Consider the following 9,812-nt stretch of genomic DNA (forward strand, 5'->3'; position numbering starts at 1 on the left):
TGAGCAGGCTTAGAAGGTGATATAGGATAAATAGTATTCCCCAAATAAATTAATATTGAAGTTGTAACCCAAGTACCTCAGAAAGTGACTGTATTTGGGTAAAGTCTTTACAGAGGTGATTAAGTTAAAACAAGCTCATTGGGGAGAGAGCACCAATCCAATATGACTGGTATCCTTACAAGAAGAGGACATTTAGAAGCAGACATGAACAGAGGTGAGATGATGTGGAGACACAGCAGAGAGAAGACAGTCATCTTAAGCCAAAGAGAAAGGCCTGGTATAGATTCTTCCTTCTAGCTTTCAGAAAGGACCAACACTCAGCTGACACTTTAACCTTGGAGCTCCAGCCTCCAGAACTGTGAGGAAGTAAATTTGTGTTGTTTAAGTCCCCCAGTCTATGGTACTTGGTTATGACTACCTAGCAGAGTAATACAGCAGGGTTTGCTCATCTATGCTTTATGGTGTTAACTGGGCAGCTTGAGAGATGGGGGCTGGATTCACCCAAAGGATCCTCACTCATGTGTTTGATGGTTAATGTTGACTCTTGGCTGAACCTCAGCAGAGCTGTAAGCAGGAACACCTCCATGTGGCCTCTCTGCATGCTCTTGCAATGTGGTATATGAGCTCTGAGACTGGAACCAGCTAGGTAGAAGCTGTACCTTTTATTACCTAGCTCAGAAGTCACTCAGGGACATTTCTGCTACATTTTATCCATTAGAAATGAATCATAAAGGTCAGTTTATATTCCATAGAAGGGTAAATTAGACTCCATATCTTTTGATGGGATGAATAAAAAATCGTAGAAATATTTTAAAATTACCATATTACATGAACCTTATTTAAGCAAGGGCCTCAGTAAACCAGGAGTCACAGTAGCTTGAACTCCTACCACAATTCTTCCTACTTTACACACATGAATACAGTTTGCAGAAATGATACACTTGAAATATATGCATCAGAGGAGTCATTATGTATGGTCAGCAGAATCCTTTGAAGTGGACATTGCCCAATATTTAAAGCTAATACAAACTACATTAAACATAAAAACTTCAGCACTTTCAATTCAATGAATAGTGTTTACCCCAAACTGATCTGTTGTAAAGTGCATGCCCATGTGGGGTTTGAACAAAAGGGTCACAAGAAATTTAGCCAGTAAGAAATTAGCAGTGCCCTGACCCCACCGCATAAGATTGGCTGTTAATTTCTGTTGTCATATATTGATAACTAAATCAAAGATCAAAGTAGATATAGCATTTCCCAGCCAATATGGATAATGATTAATGATAGTTTACTAAGGTTTCCTGAATTGAACAAAAGTTTATGAGTAGGAACAACATGTCAGGGGCAGAGAACTGGAATCTGGTCATGCAAGGAGATAAACTTGGACGGCTTAGGGTGTGTGCAACTTGCACGGGAGTAACTTCTCACAGCAACAGGGAAGCTTCTAGCTGGGGAAGGAAAAAGAAGCTCTCTCTTTTTTTCCACGTGGGGGCACAAACTACTTCTCCATCATTTCTCTCATCTTTCCCATACAAGTAATCCAAGTTAGCCAGTTAGATAGCTAGAGATTACTCTGTAAAGTCTGTGGATATTTCCCTCACCAACCCAAATTCCTCTTCCTTATGACAGGAAGACTGAAAGCAGCTATTTCCCAAGAGATGCCTTCTACTTATTCTTCTATTAGGGGCACCTGCTCATGCCTACAAATAACTGGGACACCTCATCACTCTCAGGAAGCATAAATATTAATGGGTGTGTGGCCCAGGCACTGAGGGCCACATCACACTATTATACAGAGAGAGGATGGCAGCATGACTGTAGAAGGCATCATTAGTGAGGCACGTGGTGTATGCATTAAGCAGTGTCTTCAACATAGAGATAGATGACTGAGGAAGGTAAACTTGAGAAGTGAGAGTATCACAGGCATTCAACTGGATTCAAGCTCACAATTCTCAATTGCAAAAATCTCTTTCATTCTGTCTAAGTCTGACCATTCTGATCAATGGTGTAAAAATGGTGGCATCTTTGCTCTACCCCTCATTTGAAATTTATCTAAATTAACAAAGGGGACAAAAGACAGAGGGAACACAATTCATCATTGATGAAGTAGAAACCTGCAACAGCATCACACCACAAACTACAAAAGATTCCTAGCAAATGCCAAGAAAGCTAGACTGAGATAAGGGAGAAAGCCTACAGCTGACACATGTTGCCAAGGTCTGATAAAATACATATTTCCTCAAAACTATTTGTCAACACCAAGAAGGACATATCTAAAGATTCTTAGAGAGTTGAAATCCAGTTTTTTGGGCAGCACAGGTGAGAGGTAAGAAGGAAATATCTTTATCTCAATGAGCAGAACAAGTACCCATTGCTTATAGTGAGGTCAGGGATGGAAGGACACCTATAAAGAAATTGGTATGTTGGTAGTTTGTTTCTGCTGCACGGGAGTGAGGAGGGATAGACAGCCAGAACCTGGTCACAATCCAGAAGGCATGTGCCATAAAGACTTGCCACGAACAATACTGGTCAAGGAACACAAGATCTGAGAAAACATGTGCCCTTCGGGTAAGAAAATTAAAGACACAGGGAAAAAACCCTGGAAAATCAAGACAAAAATACAGAGATGGTAAGCTTGAGATCATTGCACAAAATGAAATAGAAAAGTAAACTATAATGATTGCAAAGAATTTGGTAGATATGGGAGACAAAGGAGACCCATATATCCGTAATTACAGCTTCTGAAGAAGAAAGCAGGAAGATGAAACTAAATACTCAAGAATAAATAGAGAACAACTTTACTAAAACAAGAAAATATTAATAGAATAAAATGTCCCAGAAAACATTATGTGCAATTATCAACACTAAGCTATGTCCTAGGCAAGCTATTGAACTAAAGATCAAAGAAGGAATCATAAGATATCCAAATAGAAATATTTGAATATTCAACATAGGTTTTGAGAGCCTTCTATGTGCCAGACACTGTAGTAGGCTTTGAGGATTTTGTAGTGAACAAAATAATCAAAGTTTCTCCCCTCATGGACTTTTCCAGTGTGAGATTTGGGGGTGTGAGGGCTGGAAAACAGAAAAGAAGTAAACAAATAAGATACTTAATATAATCTTTTCCCCCAATAGACTACCTATCCATCTATATTTTTGAATATTTGAGCTGCATAAATGCATAGAGTACCCAGGATGGGGTTAACAAATGTTGAAAATTGTGATTTCTAGGCAGAAAGAGTTTGCTTGTTTGTACTTTTATGAATCACTTGAAAATGAGCGTGTGCTTTAAAGGTCTAAATAAAAACATTATTCTAAAATTAATAAACAAAAGCATAGTGTTGGGCCTAGTTGACCCATGACTCCTTTTATCCCTGACTTACTTTTCCTCTTCTGCTCCTCATGAAGTGCTCCACAGATCATTCAGTGTAGATGGTGGGTAATTTACATTTCTACAGATTGCCTGGACTAAGCTAGAGGATAGGTAATGAGTCCAATCATCTGATGATGATGTAAGAATCCTAGAAATAATATGCTCTTTTGCCTGCAATAAGGCCTTTCAGGCCAGGCTCTCTGTGCCAAGGATGGGGCCGAAATGCAGACATTAGGAACGACAATTCATTGGTAACTCTGAGATCAGAAAACAAATACTGCATACCTCATGCCAGCCAGTAAGGAGGGCTTGCAGAAGACTAAGACTTTTTCATATTTCCTTAGAAAAATCACTAGCCTAGCTTTGCTAGGAAAATACTAAGTGTTTTGTCTTTGGAAATTTGGTTTAAGGAGCAAATGGCCAATTTTTTGTGTGCTTATGATGTGACAGGCACATCATTTCATTTAATCTTCACCAGAACCCTATAGCACACATAAACCATTTTATAGGTGTGGAAACTGAAGTTCAGAGGGGTAAGTCATCTAAGGTTACATAGCTATTGAGAGGCAGAGTCAAGGACCAAATGTCTGGGAAACTAGTATCTCATCTCAATGAAGACTTCCAGACAAAAAAAAAGATTCTTCCCACAGAAATAAAAGTTTTTAGGGCATTCGGGAACTTCTTATTTTATGAATCAAACAAATTTCAGAGCTATGGGAAGTGGGAAGGGCAAAGACTTTAGTTGGTGTTTCCAGCATTTCTTATAAGTATCAGTCAACAACTCTTGTGGCACAGGAGCCGGTGACTAAGGGGCTCCATCATGGCTTGAACCAGTTTTCTGGGAGTTAGAGGACCATGAGACAGGAAAATTAGGGGCACTAGCCTTGCATATCTACATTATCTTTCTGCAGATGTCCAGATTCAAATGCTGAGTGGGACACTTAGGCAGTATTTGTAATAATAAAAACTGAAAATAAGCCTTAGGGTGCTACAGAGAGGGAATGGTTAAATAGACTACAGCCACACCTATGCAGTTATGGAAAAGAATAATATCAAGTCCTATGTGCTGATATAGAATGATCTCCAGGACTTACAAGTAAAAAAAAATTGTAATAAAAATAGAAAAGAAGATATAGACCAATATATTTTATGCTGTCATATATGTTTAAATATATATATTAGATTGAATGATATGACTGTCCTGCTCTTGTAGGTCTACAATTTTCAACAGTGGCCATTTTATATGGCTAAATCTACCATATATATGTAACACAGACATTTGCTTGTATATACATAAAACATTAAAAAACTACTAAAAGGAGATGCATCCTGGGCAGGTGACTAGGGACTAGATGTCTGTAGTAAGTAGAATAGGGAATAGAGCAAATATTACTTTTGTAAAATAAAAGTAATAAAAAGGAAAAAGAAATATACTTGACATCTTCAATCTGAGGTGATAGCTTCCCAATTTATGGCAGATTATTGATCCAAATATTTAAAAATGAGTCAGATTTTTCATTTCACTAAATTCTGATGTGAGAAAAAGGAGTATATTTACTATTTCACTTTGAGAACACTTTAAGAAAAAAGGATCATTTAACCAAAACAGACCCAACTGTACTGGTGATAACATGGCATGGACTGGAAATGGGAGAGATGTTTAAAAATGGAAGAGGGAAGCCAACTCTGCACAGTTTTCTTGCCCCTTTCATTATTCCTCTCCTATAGTAAAAACTTCTAATTTTTTTTTTTTTTCAGTTTAAGGGCATTTTATTTCTATAAAATCTGTGTGGCATGTTTTTCTTAAAAACAATGTCTTAGACCCAAATAAATCAAGGTCAAAATAGATGAAGATCTCAAGATAATTTCAGTCCTATTTGTCCTAGTCCTGGTGTGTGGATGAAAAGCAGCAGTCAGTTATGATGACAGGTAATATAGATCCAAATAGCCAAACCTGTTAACATTTTTCCATTTCTAAACCATCCAGTAAAAGAATCATACATGGGGCAGCACCACACTCAGGATACTCCCACAGAGCAACCATGCCACCTGGATGCATGTTTTCACCAATCAAGACATGGTAACTTAGCAAGTATGTTCTTGATTTGTTCTACAGCCTCTGTCATAAAGGTTTTACTCTTTTTGATCTCTGTTCTTCACATTTCCCTTTAATTGATTTCATGTAATCTTTGATATACATGAAAAGGAAGGGAAGGGAAGACAAGGGAAGACAAAGGAAGGGAAGGGAAGGGAAGGGAAGGGAAGGCTTCTTTTGTGAAGTTGGTTTCCTGCAAATGATGGTTCATGGCAATGCCAACATCAGTGATTACAATGTTTTCAGTACCTTTGCCCTCTGGGCCTTTAGCTGAGCCACTTTCATCAATAAGCAAGTCATCAGTGTGACCCCCTGATCTGCTGATAATCTTCCCCTCTACCTCCAGACACAGCCCATCTGTGATCTCCAGATCTTGTAGATAACTCACCATCTCATCATGGCTGATGAGGTCCTGTAGATGATCATGATGGAGCCTGGAAGGAGAGGGCAGCATCACTGTAGCAGATACCTAGGTCTTAGAGCAAGTGTTGCAGTACAGCCAGAGAAGTACCAGGAGGTGATGTGAGGGTGGGGGTGGGGGGATGGCAAGCGGGTGGAAAAAAACCTCCGATATTTCTTTCTTTAAACTGATTTGAGAGAGAGGGAGATATCAATTTGTTCACTTATTTATGCATCCATTGGTTAATTTTTGTATGTATACCTGTCCAGAGATGAACTCACAACTTTGATGTGACAGGATGACATTCTAACCAACTGAGCTACCTGGGCAGGGCAACCTCTGATTTTTTTTAAAGTAAATTTTATTGATTACGTTGTTATAGTAGTCCCAATTTTTTCCCCTTTGCTCCCCTCTGCCCACTACCCGACTTTCTTCCAGCAATCCCATCCCCCTTAGTTCATGTCCATGGGTCTTTCATATAAGTTCTTTGGCTTCACCCTTTCCTATATTATTCTTAATTTCCCCTGTCTATTTTGTACCAACTGAATATGCTTCTTAATCCCTGCACCATTTCTGCATTTCTCCCTCTTCCCCCTCCCAGCTAATTACCCTCCAAATGATCCCCATACCTATGATTCTGTTTCTATTCTGGTTGCTTGCTTAGTTTTGTTTTTTTTTTTTTTTTTTTAGGTTCTGTTGTTGATACTTGTGAGTTTATTGTCATTTTAATGTTCATAGCTTTGACCTTCTTTTTCTTAAGTAAATCTCTTTGACATTTCATATAATAATGGCTTGGTGATGATGAACTCCTTTAGCTTCACCTTCTCTGGGAAGCACTTCATCTGCCCTTCCATTCTAAATGATAGCTTTGCTGGATAGAGTAGTTTTGGTTGTAGCTCCTTGCTTTTCACCACATTGAATAATTTTTGCCAGTACCTCCTTGCCTGCAAAGTTACTTTTGAAAAATCAGCTGATAGTCTTATAAACAACCTTTTGTAGGTAACTCTCTGCTTTCCTCTTGCTCCTTTTAAGATTCTCTCTTTATCTTGAACTTTTGGCAATTTAATTATGATGTGTCTTGGTGTGGTCCTCCTTTGGTCTAGCTTGTTTGGGACTCTCCATGCTTCCTGGACTTGTATTTCTATTTCCTTCACCAAATTTGGGAAGTTTTCCTTCATTATTTTTTCACATAAGCTTTCAATTTCTTGCTCTTCCTCTTCTCCTTCTGGCACCCCTATGATTCAGATGTTGGTATGTTCAAAGTTGTTGCAGAGGTTCCTAAGCCTCTCCTCATTTTTTTCAATTCTTGTTTCATCATTCTGTACTGGTTGACTCTTTTTTTCTTTCTTATGTTCCAAATCATTGATTCAACCTTGGTTTCCTTCCCTTCATCATTGGTTTTGTGTGGATTTTCCTTCATTTCATTTAGCATAGACTTCACTTCTTTTCTTACACATTTGCCATACTTAAGCATATCTGTAAAGCCTGTGAGCATCTTTATCACCAGTGTTTTGAACTCTACATCTGTTAGGTTGGCTAGCTCCTCATCGCTTAGTTCTCCCACTGGAACCTTGATCAATTCTCTTTTTTAGGCCATGCTTCTCTGTCCCATTATCTTAACAGGCTCCTGTGTTTGTTTGCCTCCGTGTCTTAGGTAGAGCTCTCATACCTGTTATGAGGTATGGGGAGGAACCTTAGGTGTTCATCAGTACAGAGAGACCCATTTCACCATGCTGTGGCACTGTATGTGGAGGAGGGGTCTGAGAGGGAACAATGCTGCTTGTTCAGCATTTGTCCCTTTTCCGGGCATTTCTCCCACTTCCATATGGGACTGGCACCTCTCTAGCTGTTGCCCTGGCCATTGTTCCCAAAGTGGGTGGGTCTGAAGATATTCTAGGACTGTGGGAGCCCTTTAAACAGGTGGATTTTACTGAGAGACTGGCAGTTTCTTTCTCTGCCCCAACCCCCACTGGTTTTCACAGTCAGAAGCAATGAGGCTGTATTTTCCCAGTGCTAGGACTGTTAGCTGTGTGAACTGGTCTGGTGCTGGGAGCGCTCCTCAGTTGTCCCTCCTGACATTTTAAAACATGTGACTTCACTTTCTGCCAGCCTGCTGCCGCCACCACTGCTGCTGCCACCACAACACCGCATTCTCTCTGCCCTGGCTCTTCCCCTCCTACCTGTTTGGATGAGTATTTCTTCTTTATAACTTTGTTTGTTGGACTTCTATGCAGCTCGATTTTCTGGAACTTCTGGTTGTCTCTAGTTTTGAGGTAGTTGTATTCCTTCTTAGTTGTGGAGGGAAATGCAACATGTCTGTCTAAGACTCCATCTTGGCTGGAAGTCCAACCTCTGATTTTTTTAAGAGAAGAAAATATGATGCAAGATGACCATCAGAAGTGGTGACACTAACCACAATGATCAAACAGATCTCCACCTGGTTGGGTCAGAAAAAAAAATGGTTTAGTTTCAGTGATTTTGTTAGATTGCAAACATGGCCAACTATTGAGCTCAAAATGACTATGGCTCAATTATGTCAGTTACACAAATTCAACTTTTGAAAATATTTATCTGGGAATCAAAGAGGGACTGTAATATTTTAACATAAACTAAGGCGATCTCAGAAAATTAGCTATCTTCATGAGAATTCTAGTCCTAGAAAGAATAATATCTATGATGGATTAATTATAGGAATGGCCCTAATTTGTTCATGTCTCCTGATTATGCTTTTAGGGTTTTTGTCATTTGTTTGGGCAATGGGACAGTAGCAAATGTGATGTAAGCAGAGACATGAAAAGCACTTCTGCACCCACCCTCTTCTCACTGCTCTTGAAATCCTGCTGAGTTGTCATGTTGAATAAGCCTGATTGAGGTTGAGAGACCACATAGAGTTAAGATTAGCCATCCCAGCTGAACCATCTTACACCAGCCAGACTCTAGCAGATGTGGCAACTGACAGCAGACATGCGTGCCCAGCCAATATCAACTGTATCTAGTTCAAAAAGACCAAATCACCCAGCTGAGCCCACCACAAACTACCATTGCATAGGATAGTGACTAAACAAATGATGGTTGTTTTAAGCCATTATATTTTGGGCTATTTTATCATGTAGCAATACAAGCAGGGACCCCCCAAAAAACTGGAATTTATTTATTAAAAATGTGTATTTATTCTTACATGTTTAGACTTCAGTCACCTTCAAAGTACTCTCCATTTGATGCAATAAACCTATTGAAACATTTTCCCCACTGCTCACAAGCTTTTGAGCCCATTGATCTTGGTCTCTTTTAGTGCTTCTGCCATTTTTTTTGGTTGTTGTTGTTGTTTCACCTCTTCCACACTGACAAAATGTTTCCCTTTGAGGATTTTTTTCATCCAAGGAAACAATAACAACAAAGAAAGTTGCTCAAGGCTCAATTGAATAAATAGGGAGGGTGTGGCATGGGAGTCATGCTGCTCTTGGTCAAAAACTGCTGAACCACAGGTTCATCCTTCATCAAATGAACAAATGCACTAAAAGAGTTTTCAAAAAGAATTCACTGAAGCCAAATTCAGCCTCTCATAACAATGCCAGATGTTACACTGATACAAATGGGTTCCTAGAATACTCACCTAGCAGGGGAATCTTGTACTACAAGGGGCCCACCATACAGAAGATAATTGCAGTTTTTTTTGGGGGGGGGGTCCTTCTCATATATATCTGCTACAATATCCTTGCTTTTTAATATCTTATAGAAACATATAAAAAATAGTAACTTCTTTTTAGCTCCTAGAAGTGACATTTTACTTAATCCAGTCAACTCTTGTATATCTGAATAAGTGGAGGATAGGACATGTTGGAAAACTAAAATGCACTGACAACCCCAAATTCTAAAATCTGTTGAAAAAGTTCTGGAAATGGGTGGAGGTGATGGTTGCAAAACAATATGAATATACTCAATGC

At 39.1% G+C, this 9,812-nt stretch overlaps 1 pseudogene; it reads right to left on the reverse strand.

Moving 5' to 3' along the window:
- Nucleotides 1-5,330: 5,330 nt before the first annotated feature.
- LOC150003098 (translationally-controlled tumor protein-like) lies at nt 5,331-5,922 on the reverse strand (annotated as a pseudogene).
- Between the last annotated feature and the right edge of the window lie 3,890 nt (nt 5,923-9,812).

Source organism: Furipterus horrens, unplaced genomic scaffold, assembly GCF_987537825.1.
Source record: "Furipterus horrens unplaced genomic scaffold, mFurHor1.1.pri manual_scaffold_8, whole genome shotgun sequence".
In the NCBI taxonomy this organism is placed as follows: Eukaryota; Metazoa; Chordata; class Mammalia; order Chiroptera; family Furipteridae; genus Furipterus; species Furipterus horrens.